The sequence below is a fragment of the Tamandua tetradactyla genome, chromosome X, assembly GCF_023851605.1.
Source record: "Tamandua tetradactyla isolate mTamTet1 chromosome X, mTamTet1.pri, whole genome shotgun sequence".
NCBI lineage: Eukaryota > Metazoa > Chordata > Mammalia > Pilosa > Myrmecophagidae > Tamandua > Tamandua tetradactyla.
Window position 1 is genome coordinate 96,682,499 of NC_135353.1, and position 27,005 is coordinate 96,709,503.

Below are 27,005 nucleotides of genomic sequence, written 5' to 3' on the forward strand. Positions count from 1 at the left end.
ACTGCCCAATGACTGCATGAAGATCAGTATCAAGCCCAAGGGCGTCATCAACATCCTGCTGCACCAGGGCAAAATCTGGTGTTTCAGAAATCTGTTTTCTTTGTGGGGAAAATCTTACACATCCACCCGCTGCTGGAGACAGGAAGAAGCCTTTGATTGCCATCATCACAGGCAGAATGGAAGCACTCCCTAATGTCTATTGCAGGATTGACGAAGTTACACCACCATTCATGATCTGGCTACCAAGGTGCATGTACTCCTCATCCAGTTCTACAAATCTAAATGCTTCAGGCTAAACTGTATCATCTTCTACCGTGACGTCTCAGAAGAGCAGATTCATCCAAGAAAATTGCATTGAGCTAGAAAAATACTACCAGACAGGGATTACACTTGTGGCTGTACAGATGAGGCACCACAAAAGACTTTTCTGTAATAACAAGAATAAGCAAGACAAGACAAGTAGAAGCTTTGTAACAAGATATGGTTGTTTCCGGTATCCAAAATTACATTCAAGATTTCCTTCAAAGGCATCCCAAGATTATTTAAAAATCACATTTTAGCAACATTTTCATACTGATTGATGTATTATCTATGACAATATACATTCTCTCTACATCTTTACTTACTTCTGAGTCATCATAAGAATTAATGTATAATGCCCATTTTTATCAAGATTCTTCAAGACAAATTCAGCTTTTACTAAACAGCACTTGAAAATTCTTCCTGCCTGTATTCATTTGTTAAAGCTGTTGGAAAGCAATATAAAAGAAATGGAACAGGGTGGGATACGGTGGCTCAGCAGGCAGAGTTCTCACCTGCAATGTTGGAGACCTGGGTTCGATTCCCAGTGCCTGCCTATGCAGGGAAAAAAAAAAAAAGAAATGGAACAGCTTTTAAAAGGAGAATTTAATAAGCGACAAGTTACAATTCTAAGGCCCTGAAAATGTCCAAATTAAGGCACCAACAAGAAGTAACCTTCATTCAAGAAAGGCTGTCCAGAACACCTGTCAGCTGTGAGGGCATGTGGCTTGATTTGGCTGCTCTCTTGCTCCTGGATTCCATTGCTGTCAGCCTGTTTCCTGTGGATTCCTCTCAAAGAGCCTGTGGGCCTTCACTTAGCCACTCCAGGACACAATTCTGGGTTCTGGCTGACTTAGTATCTCATGTGAAGGCATATGGAGAGGTCTGCTGGGTTCTGCCAGTGTCCAAGCATCTGCTCTCTCTATCAGCACTCCAAGCATCTCCAAACATCCTTATCTCTGTTAGCAATGAAGCAACTGTTCTCTCAGAGTCTGCATCTCCATTTCCAAGCATCTGTATTTGCATCTACATCCGCTCTGAAGTTTCTCCAAAATGTTTACTTTTAAAGAACTTTAGTAAATTAATCAAAACGTCATACACACCCACAACTGTGCACTCCACAACTCTGTGGAGACAATCTAATCAAAAGTTTCAGGCATGTTGGATAAAGGCCCACCCTGATTCAGATTGGCTTCATCTTAATAACACCTAAGAAATTCACATTTACAAATGAGGTGATACCCACAGAACCAGGTACTAGGGTTTGAAAATGTCTTCAAATGGACATGATCCAATTCATAACAATCCACAAGCTAGACCCCCAAAATACATGGTATACAAAATACATGGCAAATTTATGTAAAATCTCAAAAATGTCAAGAAAATCAGTTATCAGTATAGCTTATACCAGGGCAAAACTACTGTCTTTGAATCTGTGAAACCAAAAAAACAAGCATTCATCGTTCAAAATACAATGATGAGACACGAATTGGATAAACACTTCCATCACAAAAGGGAAACACTGGAAGGAAAAACAGGGATCACAGCATCCAAGCTAGTTTGAAGCCCAGCAGGCACAACACTCTTTTCACTTAGAATAAAGCATCCAAAGTACAAAAATATAGTACCATATACACTCTACTTCTTTCCATTTCATTAATTCCATTTTGTTTATCCACTCATCAGTTAACAGACATTTGGGTTGCTTCCACCTATGGACTATCATTAATAGTGCTGCTATGTACATTTATGTACCAGTTTTATTTTGATTACCTGTTTGAATCCTACTGGGTATATATCTTGCTATAGAATTGCTGGGTCATATGGTAATCTTCAAATTTTTCGAGAAAAAAACCTATTTTCTATAATAGTTATATCACTTTACACCCCCAACTATATTCATGGGTGCCAGTATCTCCACATATGTACAACACTTGCAATTGTTCTTTATTTTTATTATCACCATCCTAGAAAATCTGACATGGTATGTCATTGTGATATTGATTTGGCTAATGTTGAACAATTTTTCAACAATGTTTCTTGGCTATTTGCATATCTACTTTGGATAAATAACTGATGTCAGTTCTCTACACGTTTTAAATGGGTCGTCTATCTTTCAATGAGTTATAGGAGGTTAGGTATATTAAGACTCTTTTCAGGTATATAATTTAGAAATATATTCTCCAATTCTGTGGGTAATCTTTGCACTTTCTTGATAAAGTTCTGTGACTCATATTTGCATTTTTAAAATATCCCATCTATATTGGTTGTTGTTGCTTATGTTTTTGTTGCTATAACTAAGAATCCATTGACAAATTAAAGGTCAGAATATTTACACAATGTTTACTTAGGAGAATTGTATGCTTATAGATTTTATATGAGGATGTTGATCTAGATTGACTTACTTTTGTATAACTTGATTTTTTGAATGTACCTAATTAGTTGTCCAAACATTTGTTTAAAAACATCATTCTCTATGCCATTGAATTGTCTTGTCACCCTTGTTAAAAATGAATACACAATACATGTATGAGTTTATTTCTGGACTCTGCATTCTATTCAGTTGATCTATATGCCTACCCTAATGCAAACACAACACTCTTTGTATGATAGTTGCTTTGTACTGTGAGGAACTCACCTTTCCCTTTATGTAGGTTTACTATAATTACTTCCACCAATATTTTGGAGATTGCATTATGGAAGTTCTGCATTTATTTAAAGTATTCCCAACTATGTGACTCTCTTTTATATATATAATTACATATTCAATTTTCTCAATTTTCTGTTCAGATGTTTCATTGCTAGAAACAAAACTGACTTTTGAGTGTAAAATTTATACCCTAAACCTTTCCAGGATTCATTAATTAGCCACAGTGACTTTTTTGTAGATTTTTTTTTTCTGTCTACAAGAACAAGTCACCTTGAAATAGTTGTACATCACCTTTTCCGAGAAAGATGCCTTTTTCTTCATTTATTGAGATTTTTCATATTACTGATTCAACCATTTCACTTGTTATAGATCTCTTGAGATTTTCTATTCAACTTAGAGCCCATTTATGTCATCTGAATGTTCTGAGAATGTGACCATTTCATCTACATTATATACTGTTCATAAGCAAGTGTTAATACTATTAAATTGTAAGCTTTTTATTCCTATAATATCAGTAGCAATGTCTCCATTTTTGTTCGGAAAGCAGTTACCTGGACCTTCTGTACTTTTTTTCCTTACCAGTCAAAATAAAAGTTTTCACTTAAACTTATCTTAGGAAAGATTCACCTTTTAGTTTTATTCTCCCACTTGATTTTCTATTTATGTCTCCTTGAATTTTTCTTCTGTTAACTTTAGGGTTTCTTTCCTCTTCTTTTGGTAGTTCCTCAAGATGGGAAGTCACCTTACTAATTTTGGATCTTTATTCTTTTTAGTTTTGCCATATAGTTATTAATTTCCCTTTGATCGCTGTATTTACCACATCAAATAAATTGTGGAATTTTGCATTTCCATTATCTTTGTCACATAGTATTTCATGATCTCTCTTATGATTTCTTCATTGCCTCCCTAGTTAGTATTTATAATTTCTACATGTTGGGGAATTATTGAGTATTCCTTTTTTGATAAACTTCTAGCATTATTCCATTGTGATTGGAGGTGTTTTCTATTAGAAATACTTTATTTTGACTTTATAACCTGAAATAAGATCTATGCTGAAGAATACAAATGGACTTCTGTAGAAACTTATATTCTGCTATTCTGTGTGATCAATTCTATATTAGGACAAACAGGTTTTAGTGTTGTTTAGTTCCTCTACCTCCTTAACAATCTCTATCTAGATATTCCATCAGCAAGGAACGTGCTTGACGTCTATAACTATTATAGTTGAGCATTAAATTTCACCTTTCATGTCTGTCAGTGATGGCTCTGTGTATACTGGGCATTTTAATGATGCTTATGATTTTCATATTAACTTGATGAACTGATGATATTATCAATATATCCTTTTTTGCTCTGATAACTGTTTAGACACAAACTATTCTGATTAACTGTAATAGAATTACACTAGGTCCTTTTCATTATTATTTTTGTCATTATTTTGATGGAATATTTCTCCCATATTTTCTCTTTCAAACTACTCCTGTCTTTGAATCTAAGACACCTTCCATATAGCATATTATTATATAACATTTTATCTATTATGCCAATCTCTGCCTTTTCATTGGAGAATTGATTTAAAGCAACAATTCCAAGAGAGCTGATGTGTACCACTTTGGTATTTTTGTCTTATAAATGTTATACCATCTATGTCCATGGTTCCCTCTGTTACTACTATGTTTTGCATTTAGTTGATCTTTTCTAATGACCCATTTTGATTCTCTTATCCGTTTCCTAATCTGTACATTTTGTAGATACTTTCTTTGTGTTAACTGGGAATACAAATTAAGCTGTTAAAACTATAACAAACACTTTGACTTATTGGTTTGGTGTATTATATTAATTGATTTTCTTGCACTGAAAGAGCCTTGCATACCTGGAATAAATTTCACTTAGTCATGGTGTATAATTCTTTTAATATGCTACTATATTCGATTTGCAAGCATTTGGTTGAGGATTTTTGCATCTATACTCCTTCAAAATGTTGATCTGTAATCTTCTTTTCTAGCAGTATCTTTGGCTTTAGTATTAGGCTGATGTTGGTTTCAAAGTTAGGTAGCTTTCTCCCATCTTCAATTTTTTTGAAGACTTTGTACAGGATTGCTACTAATTCTTGAATGTTTGGTAGAATTCACAGGTGAAGCAATTGGGTCCTGGATATTTCTTTTACAGGAGTTTCTCTCTCTTTTTTTTTTTTTTTTTTTAACTTTTTTATTGTATAATATAACATATATACAAAGCAAAGAAATAAAAAAAACAATAGTTTTCAAGCACTCACTCTTCAACAAGTAGTTATAGGATAGATGCCAGAGTTTATCATGGGCCACCATACCATTTCAGATTTCTCCTTCTAGCTGCTCCAGAACATTGGAAGCCAGAAGGAATATATATATTTATTTTTTACGATCACTTTTTTTGTCTGAAAAATAACATATATACAAAAAAGCAATAAATTCCAATGCACAGCACAAGAATCACTTGTAGAACAGATTTCAGAGTTTGGTATGGGTTATAATTCCACAATTTCAGGTTTTTACTTCCAGCTGCTTGAAGGTACTGGAGACTAAAAGAAAAATCAGTATGACTCAGCAATGAAACTTGTTTGTTAAACCCTACCTTCTCTGTATAACTCCACCGTGACCTCTGATCTCTAACTCTTTACAGGTACATGGGCTGTGCCCATACTGACTTTCTCATGTTGGAAGAGCTGTAAATAATAAGGGGTAGTGAGATGGAACTAGCCGATATTCTGGAAAGGCTGGCACCTCTAGGTTTCAGGACTTATCTGATCCAGGGACCCATCTGGAGGTTGTAGGTTTCTGGAAAGTTATCCTAGTACATGGAACCTTTGTAGAATCTTATATATTGCCCTAGGTGTTCTTTAGTATTAGCTACAATGATTTTTGGTTGGGGTTTGGAAAGTTATGATAGGTAGTAACGTCTAAGTGAAGCTTGCGAAAGAGTGACCTCCAGAGTAGCCTCTCGACTCTATTTGAACTCTCTGAGCCACTGACACCTTGTTACACTTCTTTTCCCCTTTTTGGTCAGGATGGCATTATTGATCCCATTGTGCCAGGGTGAGACTCATCCCTGGGAGTCATCACCGATGATGCCATTTCCACCCCTAAATGTCATGTCCCATCCAAAAGGAGGGTAATGATTTTATTGGCAGAGTTGGGCTTAGGGAGAGTGAGGTGACATCTGAGCAACAAAAGAGGTCCTCTGGAGGTGACTTAGGCACACCTATAGGTAGGCTAAGGTTTTTCACAACATACATAAGCTTCACAAGAGCAAATCTCAAGAGCTTGGCCTATTGATTTGGGAGTCCCTAATGTTTCACACTGTATCAGGGGATTCACTGGTGGTAAAGATTCATAGTTCCATATTTTCTCTCTATGGGAGCTTCCTCATGACTGATTCAATCTCTTTACTTGTGACTGGTTTCTTGAGGTTGTCTATTTCTTCTCAAGTCAATGTTGGTTGATCATGTCCTTTTAGTAAACTGTCCATTTCAACTACAATGTCTAGTTTATTAGCATATAGTAGCTCATAATATCCTCTCATTACTGTTTTTATTTCTGTGGGGTTAGTGATTATGTCCCCTTCTTCCATTTTTAAATTTTTATTTGCATCTCCTTTTTTTCCTTATCAGTCAAGCTAAATGTCCATCAATTTTATACGCAATTATGTGATGATACTGTGAAATACTGATTATATATGTAGAATGAAATGATCATATGTTAAGAATGTTCGTGTTTCTTTCTTGTCATATTTTTTTTAATTTAAAATTTTTTTAAAATTAAAAAAATAAATGTCCATCAATTTTATTGATTTTCTTAAAGAAACAACTTCTGATTTTGTTGATTTTCTATACTATTTTCATATTCTCAATCTCATTTATTTCTACTCTAATTTCCACTATTTCTTACATATTGTTTGCTTTGGGGTTGGTTTACTGCTCTTTCTCTAGCTTTTCCAAGTGTACCATTAATTCCATAATTCTTATGCTTTTATTTTTGGGGGTTGCATGGTCTGGGAATCAAACCCAGGTCTCCGGCATGGAAGGCAAGCATTCTACCACTGAACCTCCTGTGCACCCTATTTTTGTTTCTTTTTAATACAGGCATTTAAGGCAATAAATTTCCCTCTCAGCACTTCCTTTCCTGCATCCAATAAATTTTGTTATGTTGTGTTTCATTTTCATTTGCCTTGAAATGGTTTACTGATTTTTCTTGTAATTTCTTCCTTGACTCACTGACTTTTTTGAGCGTATTGTTAGCCTCCATATGTTTGTGAATTATCTGACTGATTTCCAACTACATTCCATTACATCCAAAAGTATTGTGAATAACTCCAATCTTTTTAAATTTATTGAGACTTGCTTTGTGACCAGCATATGGTCTATCCTTGAGACTAATCCATGTGTGATTGAGAAAAATGACTCTCTTGTTGTTCTGGGGTGTAATGTTCTGTAAATGTATATTAAGTATGTTTCACTCATCATATTATCCAAAGTTCTCTTTTCTTATTGATTCTCTTACTAGATGTTCTATACATTGATGAGTGGGGAATTTTCATCCTAAACTATTATTGTATAGGTGCCCACTTGTCCCTTTAGTGTTGTCTGTATTTGCCTCATGTATTTTGGAGCACTCTGGCTCAGTGCATAAAATATTTATGATTATCCTAGAAGGATTTAAACACTGAATAAAAAAGTATTTGCAAAGTCCCCTTGGAGTAATGGTGAGAAAGAGGGAAAATTCAACTTCCCCAAGTGGAGAATTCCTGATATTCTCACAAGCAGTGCAGACAACCAAAGCAGTAGGCTGAGCCCCCAATCTTGGGGTTTGTTCATATGAAACTTAACCCTGCAAAGGATACGCTAAGCCTACTTAACAGGCAGGCCGCTTCCCCCCTTCTTCTTCTGGTTCAGCTGCGTTCTCTGGAAAATCCCCAAATCCCCTCTCCTGACCTTCAGGAATGGGTAAAACCGCAGACAAGCGAGAAAAGACATGTTCCTGGGATAGAAACCCCCTCTCCTAGCCTTCAGGACTGGGTAAAACTGCAGGCAAGTGAGATAAGACCTGGGATAGGTACCCTCCCCTAACAGATCATCTGCTTCTGTAACCTGTTTTGCCCCTTAAACCGACCAATTGTTTGTCCTTTAACATTGCCGGTCACCATATTAAGTTTACCTTATCTCTAGCATGTAATACAGTCTATAAAAGCTAAGGTTGCCTTTTGTTCGGGGCTCAGACTTTCAGAGGCTACTCGGATGAGCCCTATGGCCATAGAAAATAAAACCTACTTCCTGAAAAATAAATAAATAAGGCCTAAGAGTCACCTCCAAGAGAACCTCTTTTGCTGCTCAGATGTGGCCTCTCTCTCTCAGCCAACATCACAAGCAAACTCACTACCCTCCACTTCTTTACCTGGGATGATTCCCAGTGGTGTGAACCTTTCTGGCAACTTTTGGACAGAAATCCTAGAATGAGCTAGGACTGAGCACCAAGGGATTGAGAAAAACCTTCTCAACAAAAAGGGGGAAGAGAAAAATGAGGCAAAATAAAGTGTCAATGGCTGAATCAAGGGATTGAGAAAAACCCTAGAATGACGTGAGACACAGCATCAAGGGATTGAGAAAACCTTCTTGACCAAAAGGGGGAAGAGTGAAATGAGACAAAGTATCAATGACTGAGAGATTCCAAACAGAGTCGAGAGGTTATCCTGGAGGTTATTCTTACACATTAAGTAGATATCACCTTGTTATTCAAAATGTAGTGGAGAGGCTGGAGGGAACTGCCTAAAAATGCAGAGCTGTGTTCCAGTAGCCATGTTTCATGATGATTGAATAATGATATAGCTTTCACAATGTGACTGTGTGATTGCGAAAACCTTGTGTCTGATGCTCCTCTTTATCTATCATGTCAACAGATGAGTAGGACATATTGAATAAAAATAAATAACAGGGGGAACAAATGTTAAAATAAATGCAGTTTGAAATGCTACTGATCAATGAAAGGGAGGGGTAAGGGGTATGGTATGTATGAATTTTTTTCCACTGTCTTTTTATTTTTCTGTATTGAGGCAAATGTCCTGAGAAATGATCATGATGATGAATATACAACTATGTGATGAAAAAAAAATGTTCATATTGTATGTTGTTTGGTTTTATTATTAAAAATTAAAATATATTTATTTGATTATGTCTTCTTATTGAACTGTTCCTTTCATTAATATATACTGTCCATCTTTACATCTTGTTTTACATTTGAACTCTAAACTGTAGGATAATTAGTACAGCTTCTCCAACTCTTTTCTGGTTGTTCATGTGAAGTATCTTTCTCCAGCCTTTCACTTTCAACCAATTTTTCCTTGCATATAGATGGACCCTGCTCTTTAATACATTCTGCCAGACTATGTCATTTTTTGGGGGATTAATCCATTAACATTTAATGTTATTACAAGGCAGTACTTTCTTCTACCATTTTGACTTTTGTCAATCACATCATAGTATAAGTATTTTACATATACAGGATTATTTTTTATACCACTGTAAGTGGAACATTTTTCTTAATTCTCATTTCAGATAGCTCTGCTATTGTATTAAAACACAACTGACTTTTGACTATTAATCTTGGAAGCTCCACTTTGTTTACCTTATTAGCTAATAATTATCATGTGGATTTATCATTGAGATTTAATATGTAATGTGTCCTTTCTGAATGGAGATAGTTTTCCTTCCTCCAATCCAAACACAGGTACATTTTATTTTTCTCATCCCTAACTACAATGCACAGAACATCCAGTAAAATGGTGAAAACCCTCATTGTTTATCTTGTTCTTCGGCAGGGGGGCGAGGGGGCGGGGGGGGAGGTTTGAGTCTTTCATCAGAGTATAATGTTGGCTGTGGGTTTTTCAAAAAAGGCTAATCATAAGGATGGTCCCTTGTAGTCCTACTTTCCTGATTGTTTTTGCAATAAAAGGACGTTAAATTTTGTTCAATTCCTTTTCAGCATTCTGGAAATAAACAGGTTTCTACATTATTTATATGTTGAAGCACACCTCCATGACTGGGACAAATCCCATGCAGTTATTGTATAGAAACTTTTTATTATTTGTGGATTCCAGATCATGAGTATTTTCTTGAGAATGCAAGTATTTATATTCAAAAGGGATATTGATCTGTAATTTCCTTGTGCTTTCTTTACATTGTTTTGCTATAAAGGTAATAACGGCTTGACAGAGTGAATTTTAAGAGGTGTTCCTTCATCGATCATCTACTGTTCTTTGATTAGGATTGGATTTATTTCTACTATCAATCTTTGATTGCACTGCACTGGCCAGTGCAGGTTTCTGCTCCTGGTCTTTTCTTTGTAGGCTTCCTTGTATAGTATGTTGAGGCTTTGTATTCTTTTTTTTTTTTTTTTTTTTTTACACATGGGCAGGCACCGGGAATCGAACCCGGGTCCTCAGGCATGGCAGGCAAGCATTCTTACCTGCTGAGCCACCATGGCCCACCCGAGGCTTTGTATTCTTGAATACGTTTTAGTAACTTACATAATTTTTTAAATTATCCATTCATCTATATCACCTAAATTCGATGTGCAATTATCATAGAATTCTTCAAATATGTCATTCATCTGTAAAATCGAGACATTCCCACTTTTTTCAGCTAGTCTAAAAACTTGTCAAAATTTTTAATCATTTCAAACAACCAAGTTGTTACGTCATAATTGTCAACTGTTTCTCTATTATCTATTTCATTCATTTCTGCTGTATTAATATTTCATCCTTCCATGAACTTTAGGGTTTACTTTCACTTTTCGGTCATTCCTCAAGATGTGAAGTTAGTTTATTAATAAATATCTTTCCTTTTTCAACTGTACGATATTACAACTATAAATTCCACAGAGCACTGGCTTTGCTGACTACCAAAAGTTGTGGTATGTTTTCATATTCATTTACTGTAATGGATTATCGAATTTCCTTTGACTCGACAGTGGTTTACATGTGTTAATTTCCACATATTTGTGAAATTCCCACTTTTCTTTAATAGTGATTTCTACCTTCATTCTCTTGTTGTCAAAGATATATTGTATGATGAACACGCAAGTATGTGTTAATACTGTGAGCCTCTGATTGTATACTTTGGATGGGTTGTATGTGCACGAAGGAGCGCAATAAAATATTTTTAAAAATTACTTATGGTACTAAAAATAATATTGTAATTTTTATTTTTAAAATTATGAATTTTTTAATTTCAAAAATTACTTATGGTTAACTGTTTAGAATTCATTGCTTTGTACTTTCTGCTAAAAAAAGAAAAAACATGAAAATGAAATTCATTCACACTTGATTGATAAATTTGTATGTGTGAAAAAAATCGATGTGTACTTCACAGGAATGTGCATTCTGCTTTTCATGAGTAGAGTGCTCTAGTCGACTTAAAAAATTGTTCAACTCCTGTTCCTTTATTGTTTTATCTAGATGGATGCATTATTGTAAATAATTTATTGGAGAAACCTACTGCAAGTGTGAAACTGTACTTATGCCTTCAATATTTCCATGTATTTGGAAGCTCTGTTGTAAGGCACATATATGTATTTGTAACTGCTATATAATCTTGATAGATTGATCCTAATATCATTTTTCCCCATCCTTTCTCTTTCAATCTCTTCCAACTTATTTTTAGCATTGAAGAAAAGTGAGTCTTTTGCAAACTATACAGTTGTATCACATTTTATCCAATCTTCTAACTTGTACCTTCTAAATGGAGTGCTTAAGAGTTAGTACTGTTGATAAGATGGAGGAGTAGAGGGTGATGGAGGGGTAAGGGGTAGTGGAAGTATAAGTTGTCTTTTTTCTTTTTATTTCTTTTTCTTGAATGATACAAACATTCTAGAAACAACAATTGGTGATGAATAAACAAATATGAGATGATACTAGGAGCCATCAATTATATAATATAGGGGGACTGTGTCAGATTTCTCAATAAAAGTATTTTTAATAACATTAGTATTAAAGTAATTAATAAGTGAGGAGTTATTTCGTGAATTCTCACATACATTCTCTGTAATTTTATACACGTTTCATCCTGCATTTTGCTATTGCTGCCGTCTTATGATTCATTAACAGTTTTTTAAATTAGCAATCACCTCTGAATTCCTCCACCCTTCCCGAGCCCTATATAACCACTAATCTATATTTTCTCTATAGATTTCTTTATATATTTATATTTTATATCAATGGAATCATACAATATAGAATACTTTGTGTCTGGTTTCTTTCATGTAACATAATGGTTTTTTTTTGTTGCTGTTGTTGTTGTTCTAGTTTGCTAGCTGCTGGAATGCAACACACCAAATCGGATTGGCTTTTAATAAAAGGGGATTTATTTCGTTAGTTGTTCAGAAGAAAGGCGCTAACTTTCAACTGAGGTTCTTTCTTACATAGGAAGGCACAGGGTGCTCTCTGCTGGCCCTCTCTCCAGGCCTCTGGGTTCCAACAACTTTCCCTGAGGTGTTTTCTTTCTGCATCTCCAAAGGCCTGGGCTGAGCTGCAAGCACTGAGATGAGGTATGCTGAGCTCCATGGGCTGAACTACGTTGAGCTCTCTCATTTAAGCACCAATCAATTAAATCAAATATCATTCATTTCAGTAGGCACGCCTCTTAACTGACTGCAGATGTAATGAGCAACAGATGAGGTTCAGGTACCATTGGCTCATGTCCACAACAACAGAACCTTCACCTGGCCAAGTGTGACAACTGAATCTACCACAGTTGTTTTCTGCTTTTGGAGGGGTACATGGGCCTGGAATTTAACCCATCTCCCACATGGCAGGCAAGCATTCTACCACTGAATCACCCATGTACCCCATAATTATTTTTTTAATTATTTATTTTAATTAGGGGAGTTGTAGGTTTACTGAAAAATCCTGTGAAAAACACACTATTCCTATAGACACCCCTATTTGTTGACACACTGTATGAGTGTGGTACCTTTTTACAATTGATGAAGGAATATTAAAATAGTACTATTAACCATAGTCCATAGTTTACATTAGGTATATTTTCCCCATAAAACACCCTAGTATTAACATCTTGTATTAGTGTTGCACATTTAATTCATTATTTTACTTGATTTTTGTAGCAAATGATTTTGATTCCAATTGCATTTCCTTTTCAGTATATTTTTTAGGTAACTTATTTCTGGTTCCCATGTTACATGACACATCTGTCATGGTCAGTTTCATGTGTCAACTTGACCAAGTGGTGGTACCTGTCTGGTTGGGCAAGTGCTGGCCTGTCTGTTGCAATGAGGACATTTCACAGAATAGATCATGATCAGGTCAGCTGCATCCACAGCTGATTCCATTTGTCATCAGCCAAAGGGAGTGTCTTCTGCAATGAGTGATGCTCAATCTAATCACTGGAAGCCTTTTAAGAAGGATTCAGAAGAGAAAGACTCTCTTCCTGCTTTGGCTGGGGAGCCTTTCCTGTGGAGTTCGTCCAAACCCTCCACTGGAATCGTCAGCTTCACAGCCTGCCCTGAGGATTTTGGACTCTGTGTTCCCGCAATCACGTAAGACACTTTTATAAAATTTTATATTTGCGAGTGTTCCTTACTGATTCTGTTTCTCTAGAGAACCGTAACTATTACAACATCCTAAATCTTTAACACTCTACATTTAATTCATACAAATTCAACTTCAGTATCATATTCAATCTCTTTTCCTATGCCAGTCCATACCCTCTTTTAGGTTAGCCATTGCAAAAAGCATATCCTTCTATGCTTTTTTATAACACATGACCTAGATTTATGATTTTCTTATGCACTTTTACTTTATAGCATATAAGAAATTAAAACCACTTTTACAAACCAAGAATGCAATAATACAGTCATCTTAGTTTTCCCATAAACTTAACTTTATCATAGAATCGTAGGTCTTCATATATTTAAATATCTTTTCCTTTCATACTGTAGGACTCCCATTAGTATCCTCTAGGGCAGGTCTAGTGGTACGGAACTTCCAGAGCTATTATTTCAGAATGTCTTCATGTCTCCCTCATTTTTGAAGGGAATTTTGTTGATATAGAATTCCTGATAGACAATTTTCCTTTCAGCATTTTACATATGACATACCACTGCACTTTGTCATTTACAATTTCCGATATAAAACCAGCACTTATTGAGGTTCTCATGTATGTAACAAGCCACACCTCCCTTCCAACTGTTAGGATTAGTCTTTGGCCTTCAACTGTTTGATTATCACAGGTATAAGAATATCTGTGATTGTATGATGATATAGCTTGTGCAATGTGACTGTGATTGTGAAAACTTTGTGTCTGATACTTCTTTTATCTACAGTATGCACAGATGAGTAAAAAATATGGATAAGAAATAAACAATGGGGGAACAAAGGTTAAAATAAATTGAGTAGATTGAAATACTAGTGGTCAATGAAAGGGAGTGGTAAAGGGTATGGCATGTATGAGTTTTTCCTTTTTTCTTTCTTTTGCTGGAAGAGATGCAAATGTTTAAAAAAATGATCATGCTGATAAATACACAACTATGTGATGATATTGTGAGCCACCGATTGTAACCATGTCAAGAATGTTAATATGTCAAGAATGTCACCCCCAAGAGAGCCTCTTTTGTTGCTCAGATGTGGCCTCTCTCCAGCCAACACAAGCAAACTCACCACTCTCCCCGTCTACATGGGACAGGACTCCCAGGGGTATGGACGTTCCTGGCAACGTGGGACAGAAATCCTAGAATGAGCTGAGACTCAGCATCAAGGGATTGAGAAAACCTTCTCAACCAAAAGGGGGAAGAGTGAAATGAGACAAAGTGTCAATGTCTGAGAGATTCCAGAGTCGAGAGGTTATCCTGGAGGTTATTCTTACACATTAAGTAGATATCACCTTGTTATTCAAGGTGTTAAAATAAATTTAGTTTGAAATGCTAGTGATCAATGAAAGGGAGGGGTAAGGGGTATGGTATGTATGAATTTTTTTCTGTTGTCTTTTTATTTCTTTTTCTGAATTGATGCAAACGTTCTAAGAAATGATCATGATGATGAATATGCAACTATGTGATATTATGAATTACTGATTATACACGTAGAATGGAATGATCATAATAAAAAATTTTTTAAATTAAAATTAAAATTTAAAAAATTCTGGCAATACCAAGAACTGGCAAGGATATAGATTAATAGGAATTTCTGAACAAAGTTACTGGGGCTGCACTGTAAATTGGTACAAGTACTTTGGATACTTATTTGACTTGATCAACTAAAACTGAGCATATGCATACTCCACAACCCAGAAATTCCATTCTTGGCTATGCAGTCTTCAGAAAAGAACACATATCCACTGGGGGTCATGTAAGAGATGGCTCATAGGCAAAAGCTAAAAACAAACCAAATGTTCATTTACTGTAGAATGTGTAAATTATAGCATATTCAGTAGCATGCTGGTAGACATTTAGCAACAGGGGAAAAAGCCCTGATTTATATAGCATTTGGTAATTTTCATAGTGTAAATACTCCCATTGCAGCCAATTTCAAGCTCCCTACATATCAACCAGCTTGCAAAATTCCTGAACATTTCACTATCAGTACTAGTGAGCCTGTGTAAGACAGTTCTCATTTTCCAAAGAAAATATCGTTGAGTGTGTTCATGCTTTGGAAAAGTGAATGAACCACAGCTACATGCAACAGTGTGGATAAATATCACAACTATAACACTGAGACAAACAAATTACCAAAGAATACATAGTATGATTCCATTCACACAAAGTTCAATATAAGAGAAACTAGATGAGAATGTTTAAGGATGCACACTTATGTGGTGAAAGTATTAAAAACAGCAGAGGATAGAATACCATTAAAGTGAGGACAAGGTTGACTCTAATGTAGAAGAAGGGACTTATAATTAGGAAAAGGTGTGTGGGGTCCTTCTGGAGTGCTGGCAATCTTCTATTTCTTGACATTCATAGAGATATGTGGATGTTCTCTTTATAAGTATTTGTTAAAGATACATTTAGGATGGATGTATCTTTTTGTATGTATATCAAAATCAGTGGTGTGCTGGAGGCTGCTGGTAAATGCTCATGCAAACTAGTGAGAAACTATTGTGGAATATCTTCCTAACTCCGCATTCAGTAATGCCATATTAGTAGTTTGAAGCAGCTATGGTGCTTCAAGAAATTGGTAAACATGAAAACTCAAGGTCTTTTCTTTTTTTTCTTTAATCTTTTTTCCCCCCAGAGAACCAGCTTAACAACATAATATTGGCTTATATTAACAATAAATTTTTAAAACTAAAATTAATCAGATTGGCTTATTTAAGCAGCAGTTTTACAAGGTTGAGTGCCATCAACAGTTTTAAGGCAAAACCGCATTTAAAAAAAACAACTAAAAATGACAGGGAGAAAAGTCTTCAGAACTGGATAAAGAGAATTGGTTGTGAGAACTATGTAGCATTTGAGATTCTCAGTTATTTTATATGTAATAAAAATAACTGCATTACAATTATAGGGGTAAAAAGGGTTAAGATAATTGAGTAGATTTAAGTGCTGGTGGTCAATGAGAGGGAGGGGTAGGGTGTGTGGCAAGTACTAGTTTTTTTCTTTTATCTTTCTTTTGCTGGAGAGATGCTAATGTTCAAAGGGATGATCATGGTGATGAATACATAGCTGTATGATGATCTTGTGAGCCATTGATTATATCCATGTCAAGAAGGCTTGTATGTCAAGAATGTTTGTATATTTGTTTGCTGTTTATAATAATAAAAGTAAAAAAAAAGAATGTTTATGTCAAGAATGTTTGTTTCTTCATTGTTTATAATAAAAATATTTTTAAAGTAATAAAAAAAATAAAAAAAAAGAATTATCTGTGAGTTTATCACATTTGGAGTAAATGGAGCTTCTTCGACCTGTATATTCATATATTTTGCTAAATTAAGGAAGTTTTTTAGATATTCTTACTTCAAAATTCTTGGAAGACTTTTTACTTCCTTCTAAAACTCCCATAATGCCTGTGATGGTATATTACTTGGTGCTCCAGTCTCTTAGTCTCTGTGAAGTTTTCTTCTATTCCTCAGACTTATTAATCACACTTGACCTATCTTCAAAATTGCTGATTTTTCTTCCAGATCTTCAAATCTTCTCTTCAACAGCATCAGTGACTTTTTCTATTGCTTATTCTTTCAGCTGCAGAGTGTCTTTAGTCTATTTTTCAAACTTCTGTATCTTTATATAATTCTTCAGGTGTTAAAGTATGCTTTTTCCAATTTCCTTCAGTTCCATTACCTTGATGAACTGATTTGGGAGAATTTATGTCATCTCTTTGATCAGTAATTCCAACATGTAAGCTTACTCATGGTTGCTTTTGTCACATTATATTTTCCTCTGAATGGGCAATCTATTCTAGTTTCTTTATAGGCCTTATGATTTTGTAGTTGAAACTTAACATTTGAAAATTTTGATGTTTTAACCCTGCAATTCAGCTTCTCCTGATACTTCGGGTACTGGCTGTTGTTTTTCAAATTATTATTATTACTACTGAAGGATGTAGTGTAAATTTGCTCTTTGTTGAGGCTTGCCTTCAATGCTTAGACCAGCCTATACTGAGGCTATAAATAAGCCCAGGAGAAACATTCAGGGGCTTTTGAGCCCTCCCTGAGCAGATAACTTTTCCTGAGCATGCAGAGATTTCAAAATGTGCCCAAATACCAACTTTCCCCTGCAACACACCAGAAAATTTGGAAAGAGACTTGAGGCAAAATATTGTATTCTGCAAATGCAATCTTTCACCAGAGGTGCCTGCAATTTAAATTTACTCAGGCAACACCAGACACAAGGCTTTCACAATCAAATGGCCATATTATAAAACCTACATAGTTATACACAGGTTTTTTTTATTTCAAAAACCAAGGCTACTGGAATGCAGTTCAACAGTTTCACATACTTCCTTATAGCCATTCCAAAATACCACAAACTAAAAAGGCATATCTACAAAATGCCTAAGAATAACCTCCAGGATAACCTTTCAATTCTGTTTGAAATCTCTCAGCCACTGAAATTTTACTTTCTCTTATTTTTCTCATCCCTCTTTTGGTCAAGAAGGCTTTCTTTCTCAATTCCATGATGCCAGGACCCAGCTCATACTGGGGGTCCAGTCCCACATTGTCAGGGAGTTTTATACTGGGGGGAGGACAAGTCCAAAACAGAGGGTAGGGAAGTGAGTTCACCGGATGAATTGGCTGAGACAGAGGCCAAATCTGAACAACAGAAGAGGGTCACAGGGGGTGACTCATAGGCATAATTTTAAGTAGGCTTAGCTTCTCTTTTGCAAGAATTAGTTTCGAAGGGGCAAACTCCAAGGACAGAGGGCTCAGCCTATTGAATTGGTTGTACCCACTGCTTTTGAGAATCTCACAAACTGCCTAGATGAGGTTCAATATTTCCTCCTTTCTCTCCAATATGACAATGGATGCAAATATTCTTTTTACTGTCTGCCCAAATTATTCTGGGATATATCAGGGCATCACACTGAACTGTACAGACCAACAGCTCTCATACTCTATACAAGATTCCACGTAATTATGGTGGTCAAATGAACAGACCATACAAGTTAAATTAGATAATGTGCCATCCAAACTATAAATTGTACACCAAAGTAACAGCTCTCCTTTTGGTCTCACACAGAAGCTCAAGTTTTAAAATAAGGACCATACCATCCTTTACCCTGTATTCTGATATACATTATATCTATCCAAATCAGCTTCATTCATATCTTCCTTTTAAGTCTCATCACTTTTTCATCTTTCTAAACAATTCATGTATGCGGTAATGCTGACTTAACACAGCTTCAGTGCTCTAACTCAGTGTCTCAGGACTCACATAAATAATAAAAGTTTCAGGGAATGACCAGATTATACACAAATAGCTCAGTACCTCAGAATTTAGAAAGAATATTTACAACTCCTGAGTAAAGGTGACTGCTGTATGAACTTACAATCTAGGACCCTTTACATTAAGCCCTAACCTGATAGCCCATGTTCTCAATTTCGATTCTCAGTTTGTATATCATAGTTAGTACCATAAGTCAGGCATGATTATATTTCTTTTTAGTTCTGCAATTTCATTCCACACACTGTCCTTAAGGTTCATTCACCTAGTTGTATGACTCACAATTTCATTCTTTCTTGCAGAGACCCAGTAATCCGTTGTATGTATACATGTATAACAGTTATCCCTTCCTCAACTGTTGTACCCATAGGCCTCGTTCATCCACTGCAACTCATGAACACTGCTGACATAAACACTGTTTTGTAAAACTCCATTCATGTCCCCACTATCAGTTCCTCCAAGTATATACCTAAAAATAGAGTTGCAAGATCATATGGCAACCCCAAACTTAGCCTTCTCTGGAACAACCATGCTGCACTCCAGAGGGGCTGAATTTCTCAGCTTCCCGAACAACACTGAGTATGTGCATCTCTTTCTCCACATTTTCTCTAGCAAACTGTGTCTCTCTGTTTATTTTTATACATTTTATTTGCACATCATACAATCCAACCTAAGCAAATAGACATACCTTTGCCTCCATAGTCTATATGAAGACATTTCCTTTTCTACCACAAAGAATACATAATCCTCCTCATACTCCCCATTAATTGAACTATAGTTTTGGTATAATGCCTTTCTTACATTCAGAGGAAGCATATTACAATGGAATTCTTAAGAGGAGACCACAGCTTACACTGATTGAACATTTACCTGTATTTCATCCCATTTTATAAACCTTGCAAAATTGACATTCATTTGTCCATCCTCATGGAAAAAATGTTTTTATACCCCTAAAATTAATCACCATCATTGTCCACTCCAGGCATTTCTACTTTATATCATATAAGTCTTTATCCTCTATATTTCCATTTGGTTTCATATATACTATCATCAGATAGTACTCTGCCATCCGTTGCTGAATTTCTATAATTGGTCATCGTTGCATATTCTGTATTCCTTCAGCACAAAATTCCAAACTCTATAAGCTATTTCCTGATAACAGGTGTTCTTAACTCTCAAAGTTCACTCATTTACGTTAGCTTCTATCAGTGAGACCATATAATATTTGCTCTTTTGTTTCTGGCTAATTTCATTTCATATTCCCACCAACATTGGATAGTGTGCCTTTTCTGCACATCCACTCCACCATTTGTCATTTTGTTTCTTGTTTTAGTTTTTGATAAAGGCAATTATAGTGGGTGTGAAATGATATTTCGTTCTGGTCTTGATTGGCATTTTTCTAGTTGCAGGTTGAAGTATGTTTAAGTCATTTGTATTTTCTCTTCTGAAAGATGTCTATGTCTTTCATTCATTTTTTAATTAAGTTGTCTTTTTGCTGTTGAGTTGTAGAATACCACTGTGGTAGTTAGATTCAGTTATCAACTTGGCCAGGTGAAAATACCTAGTTCTGTTGCTGTGGACATGAGCCAATGGTACATGAACCTCATCTGTAACTGATTACCTCTGCAGTCGGCGAGGAGGCGTGCCTGCTGCAATGAATGGCTTGTGAGTTAATTCGCTGGTGCTTAAATGAGAGAGCTCAACGTAGCACAGCCCAAGCAGCTCAGCACATCTCATCTCAGCACTCACAGCTCAGCCCAGGCCTTTGGAGATGCAGAGGGAGGTCACCCCGGGGAAAGTTGTTGGAACCCAGGGGCCTGGAGAGAAGGCCAGCAGAGACCATCCTGGGCCTTCCCACGTAAGAAAGAACCTCAGTGGAAAGTTAGCTGCCTTTCCTCTGAAGAACTAACAAAATAAATCCCCTTTTATTAAAAGTCAATCCATCTCTGGTATGTTGCATTCCAGCAACTAGTAAACTACAACAACCATTATATATTATGGATACTAAACACTGACCTGATAAGTGTTTTCCAAATATTGTCTCCTATTGCACAGGCTGCCTTTTTCTTTCCTGAACAATTCTTCGATGCACAAAAGTATTTGATTTTGATGAGATCCAATATATCTATTTTTCTTTACATTGCACATGCAATGCGTGTAAGATCTAGGAAACACCTACTACTACAAGCTTTGCAAGATATTTTCCTACATTTTCTTCTAAAAGATTTATGATCTTAACGCTAACTTTTAGGTCTCTGATCCATTTTGAATTTTTGTGTAGAGTGTCAGATATGGATCCTCTTTCATTTTTTTGCATATGGATATCCAGTTTGCCAAACACCATTTATTGAAGAGGCTGCTCTGTCCCTGGAGGACTGGCTTGACTGGCTTCCTTACCAAAGATGAACTGAACATAGATGACAAGGTCTATTTCTGAACATTGAGTTCAATTCCATTGGTCAGAATAGGTTTTTATGCCACCACCATGCTCTTTTCTAGTTTATCTTTTGTTTTTCCACATTGTGAAAGTTACAGTGTTATACAATCATCCTGAATAACAAGATGAAATTGACTTAATGCATAAGGATAACCTCCAGGATAACCTCTTGATTGTTTTTTAATCTCTCAACCACTGACACTTTGTCTCATTTCACTCTTCCCCCTTTTGGTCGAGAAGGTTGTCTAAATCCCTTCATGCTGAGTCTCAGCTCATTCTAGGATTTCTGTCCCACATTGCCAGAAAGGTCGAAAACCCCTGGGAGTCATGTCCCACGTAGACAGGGGGAGGGTGGTGGATTTGCTTGTTGTGTTGGCTAGAGAGGCCACATCTAAGCAACAAAAGAGGTTCTCAGGGGTGACTCTTAGGCCTAATTTTAAGTAGGTTTGACCTATCCTTTCTGGGGTAAAGTTTCATATGGACAAACCCCAAGACTGGGGGCTCAGCCAATAGCTTTGGTAGTTCCACCTTCAATTAAGGTGTCGACATAAGTTATATTGGAAATGCACGAGTCAAAATATAAATTTTCTACGAAATTAACATTTTCTTGCTTTAGTATCACACATAAGTTGGAATTTTAAAATATTAATTACCATCTATTTTCAGCACCCTGCAGTAATCACATTCCTTTGCTCTTCCTCATGCAAAAACATTTTAAAAATTTGGACATTTAGTCACTATCATTATACACTCTAGACATTCCTAGATTATACCATCTCAATCTTTTTTTTTATTAATTAAAAAAATCAACAAACAAAACATTTAGAAATCATTCCATTCTACATATATAATCAGTAATTCTTAATATCATCACATAGTTGCCATCTCAATCTTTATCATCATAGTTTCTGATTTCATTTGCGTCCCCAGCCCTCCTTCCTCTATCATTGTCAAATTCAGCTTCATTCAGTGTTTTTACATAATTTTATTACAATTAAGTAGTATTGTGCTGTCCATTTCTAAGGTTTTACATTCAGTCCTGCTGCACAATCTGTATCCCTTCAGCTCCAGTTACCCAATATCTTACCCTATTTCTATCTCCTGATGGTCTCTGTTACCAACGAAATTCTAGAAGTTTATTCACTAATGTCAGTTCATATCAGTGAAACCATACAGTATTTGTCCTTTACTTTTTGGCTAATCTCAATCAGCATAATGTCCTTAAGGTCCATCCATGTTGTTACATACTTCATAACTTTATTCTGTCTTACACCTGCATAATATTCCATTTTATGTACACACCACAGTTTGTTTAACCACTCATCTGTTGATGAACATTTTGGCTGTTTCCATCTCTTCACAATTGTAAATAATGCTGCTATAAATATTGGTGGGCAAATGTCTGTTTGTGTTCTTGCCCTCATGTCCTCTGAGTAGATACTTAGCAATGGCATTGCCAGGTCATATGGCAATTCTCTATTTAGCTTTTTGAGGAACCGCCAAACTGCCTCCCACAGTGGTTGTACCATCTGACATTCCCACCAAAGGGGGATAAGTGTGCCTCTTTCTCCACATCCTCTCCAGCACTTGTCATTTTTTGTTTTGTTGATAATGGCCATTCTGGTGGGTGTGAGATGATATCTCATTATGGTTTTGATTTGCATTTCTCTAATGGCCAGGGACATTGAGCATCTCTTCATGTGCCTCTTGGCCATCCGTATTTCCTCTTCTGAGAGGTGTCTGTTCAAGTCTTTTTCCCATTTTGTAATTGGGTTGGCTGTCTTTTAGTTGTTGAGATGAACAATCTCTTTATAAATTCTGGATACTAGACCTTTATCTGATATATCATTTCAGACTTTAATTGGGATTGCATTGAACCTGTAAATCAATTTACATAGAACTGACATGTTAACTATATTTAGTTCTCCAATCCATGAACACGGTATGCCTTCCATCTATTTAGGTATTCTGTGATTTCTTTTAATAAATTCCTGTAGTTTTCTTCGTATAGGTCTTTTGTCTCTTTAGCTAAATTTATTCCTAGATATTTTATTCTTTTGGCTGCAACTGTAAATGGAATTCTTTTCTTGATTTCCCCCTCAGATTGTTCACTACTAGTATATAGAAACAGTACAGATTTTTGAGTGTTCATTTTGTAACCTGCCACTTTTCTGTACTCATATATTAGCTGTAATAGTTTTGTTGTGGATTTTTCAGGGTTTTTAACATATAGTATCATATCATCTGCAAACAATGAGAGTTTTACTTCTTCCTTTCCAATTCTGATGCCTTGTATTTCTTTTTCTTGTCTAATTGCTCTGGCTAGAACTTCCAACACAATGTTGAATAACAGTGGGGATAGTGGACATCCTTATCTTGTTCCTGATCTTAGGGGGAAAGTTTTCAGTTTTTCCGCATTGAGAATGATGTTAGTTGTGGGTTTTTCATATATTTCCATTATTATTTTGAGGAAGTTCCCTTCTATTCCTATTATTTGAAGTGTTTTCAACAGGAAAGGATGTTGAATTTTGGCAAATGCTTTTTCTACATCAATCGGGATGATCATGTGGTTTTTCTGCTTTGATTTGATGATCTGGTGTATTACATTAATTGACTTTCTTATGTTGAACAATCCTTACATACCTGGGATGAATCCTACTTGGTCAGGATGAATAATTCTTTTTGTGTTGCTGGATTCGATTTGCTAGAATTTTCTTGAGGAATTTTGCATCTATATTCATTAGAGGGATTGGCCTTTTGTTTTCTTTTTTTGTGATATCTTTGTCTGGCTTTGGTATGAGGGTGATGTTGGCTTCATAGAATGAGTTAGGTAGTTTTTCCTCCTCTTCAATTTTTTTTTGAAGAGATTGGGCAGGATTGGTACTAGATCTTTCTGGAATGTTTGGTAGAATTCACATGTGAAGCTATCTGGTCCTGGACTTTTCTTTTTGGGGAGCTTCTTTATGACTGATTCAATTTCTTTCCTTGTGACTGGTGTGAAGTCGTCAGTTTCTTCTCAAGTCAAAGTTGGTTGTCCATGCCTTTCTAGAAAGTTGAACATTTCATCTCCATTGTTGTATTTATTAGCATAAAGTTGGTCATAGTATCCTGTCATTACTTCCTTTATTTCTGTCGGGTCAGTGATTATGTCTCCTCTGCCATTTCTGATTTTATTTATTTGCATCGTCTCTCTTCTTTTTGTCAATCTTGTTGAGAGTCCATCAATCTTATTGATTTTCTCATAAAACCAGCTTCTGGTTTTGTTGATTTCTCAATTGTTTTTATGTTCTCAATTTCATTTATTTCTGCTCTAATCTTCATTATTTCTTTCCTTTTGCTTGCTTTGGGGTTAGTTTGCTGCTTTTTCTCTACTTCTTCCAAGTGGATATTTACTTCCTTGATTTTTTGCCCTTTCTTCTTCTTTTTTGATATAGGCATTTAGGGCAATAAATTTCCCTCTTAGCACTGCCTTTGCTGCATCCCATAAGGTTTGATAAGTTGTGTTTTCATTTCCCTTGCCTCGAGATATTTACTGACTTCTCTTGTAATTTCTTCCTTGACCCACTGGTTGTTTAAGAGTGTATTGTTGAACCTCCACATATTTGTGAATTTTCCAGCACCCTGCCCGTTGCTGACTTCCAACAAAGGAAGTTACTGACTTCCTTTATGACCTGAGAAAGTGTTTTGTATGATTTCAATCTTTTTAAATTTATTGAGACTTGCTTTCTGACCCAGCATATGGTGTATCCTTGAGAATGATCCATGAGCACTTGAGAAAAAGGTGTATCCTGCTTTTGCAGGGTGTGATGTTCTATAAATGCCTCTTAAGTCTAGCTCATTTATTGTATTATTCAAATTCTGTTTCTTTATTGATCCTCTGTCTAGATGTACTGTCCACTGATGAGAGTGGGGAACTGAAGTCTCCAACTATTACAGTAGATGTGTCTATTTCTCTTTTTAGTGTTTGCCACATGTATTTTGGAGCATTCTAGTTCAGTGCATAAATACTTATGATTGTTATGTCTTCTTTCTGAATTTTATTAATACATAGTGTCCTTCTTTGTCTCTTTAACTGTTTAACATTGAAGTCTAATTTGTTGGATATTAGTATAGCTACTCCTGCTCTTTTCTGATATTTGCATGACATATCTTTTCCCAGCCTTTCACTTTCAACCTATGTTTATCCTTGGGTCTAAGATGTGTTTCCTGTAGACAGCATTTAGATGAGTCCTGTTGTTTAATTCATTCTGCCAGCCTATGTCTTTTGTTTGGGGAGTTTAATCCATTAACATTTAGTGGTATTACTATACAGGTAGGACTCTCTTCTACCATTTTGCCTTTTGGATTTTATATGTCATATCTAATTTTCCTTCTTTTTATCTTTACTCATAGTCTTCCTTTCTACACTCTTCACCACACCTTTCTATTCTGTCATTTCGTATCTGTCTGTAGTGCTCCCTTTAGTATTTCTTGCAGAGCTGGTTTCTTGGCCACAAATTCTCTGTGATTTTTTGCCTGAAAATGTTTTAATTTCTGAGAAATCTACGCATAGTCTTATTGAGCTTCCCTTGTATGTGATGGATTGCTTTTCCTTGGCTGCTTTCAAGATTCTCTCTTTCTCTTTGACCTCTGACATTCTGATTAGTAAGTGTTTGGAGTACGTCTATTTGGAACTATTCTCTTTGGGGTACGCTACACTTCTTGGATCTGTAATTTTAAGTCTTTCATAAGAGATAGGAAATTTTCAATGATAATTTCCTGCATTAGTTTTTCTCCTCCTTTTTCCTTTCTCTTCTCCTTCTGGGACACCCACAACACATATTCAATTCTCTGAGTCCCTGCTCATATTTTTCCATTTTTTCCCCATATTTTCTTTTGCTTGTTGGATTTCAGATGTTCTGACCTCCAGTTCACTAATCCAATCTTCTGCATCTTGAAATCTGACATTGTAGGTTTTCATTGTTTTTTTCAGCTCTTCTATTGTGCCTTTCATTCCCATAAGTTCCCTGATTTGTTGTTTCAGACTTTTGATTTTTTCTGTTTGTTCACTCCTTGCCTTCTTTATATCCTCCCTCAATTCACTGATTTGATTTTTGATCAGGCTTTCCACGTCTGTTTGTATATTGTGAATTAATTGTTTCAACTCCTGTATCTCATTTGAATTGTTGGTTTGTTCCTTTGACTGGGCCATATCTTCAATTTTCCTAGTGTGATGTGTTATTTTTTGCTGGTGTCTAGGCATTTAATTAAATTAATTAGTTTATTCTGGAGATTGTTTTCACTTCTTTTACCTAGGGCTTTCTTGCTGGATGAATTTGTTGTCTGTCTGTTCTTTGACATTCAGTTCAGCTTTTTCTGGACCTCTAGCTTAGGTTTTGTTTAACAGAGGAGAATTTTTCAGTTCTTGTTTTCTTATTTCTTGCCCTACCTGTATGGTGCCTTTTTCCCCCCACCCTTAAGAGGGTCTACTTAGGTATTGCAGACCCCAGCCAGATATTCCCAGATCAAACTAGCCTCCTGTCAGGAGGGCAGGTTGAAAGACTTTCCTGTGAAGTCTCTGGACTCTGTTTTTCTTATCCTGCCCAATATGTGGCACTTGTCTGCCTTCAGGTCCCACCAGCATAAATGATGTGGTACCTTTAACTTTGGCAGAGTCTCAATGCTGGGGGCATGGTGGAGACAGAGGAGAGGTTGTAGA

General features: G+C 35.9%; 1 pseudogene; it reads left to right on the forward strand.

Moving 5' to 3' along the window:
* Window positions 1–480: 480 nt before the first annotated feature.
* The window catches only part of LOC143670971 (ETS translocation variant 1 pseudogene), a 41,008-nt pseudogene continuing 14,483 nt past the window's right edge, over window positions 481–27,005 (forward strand).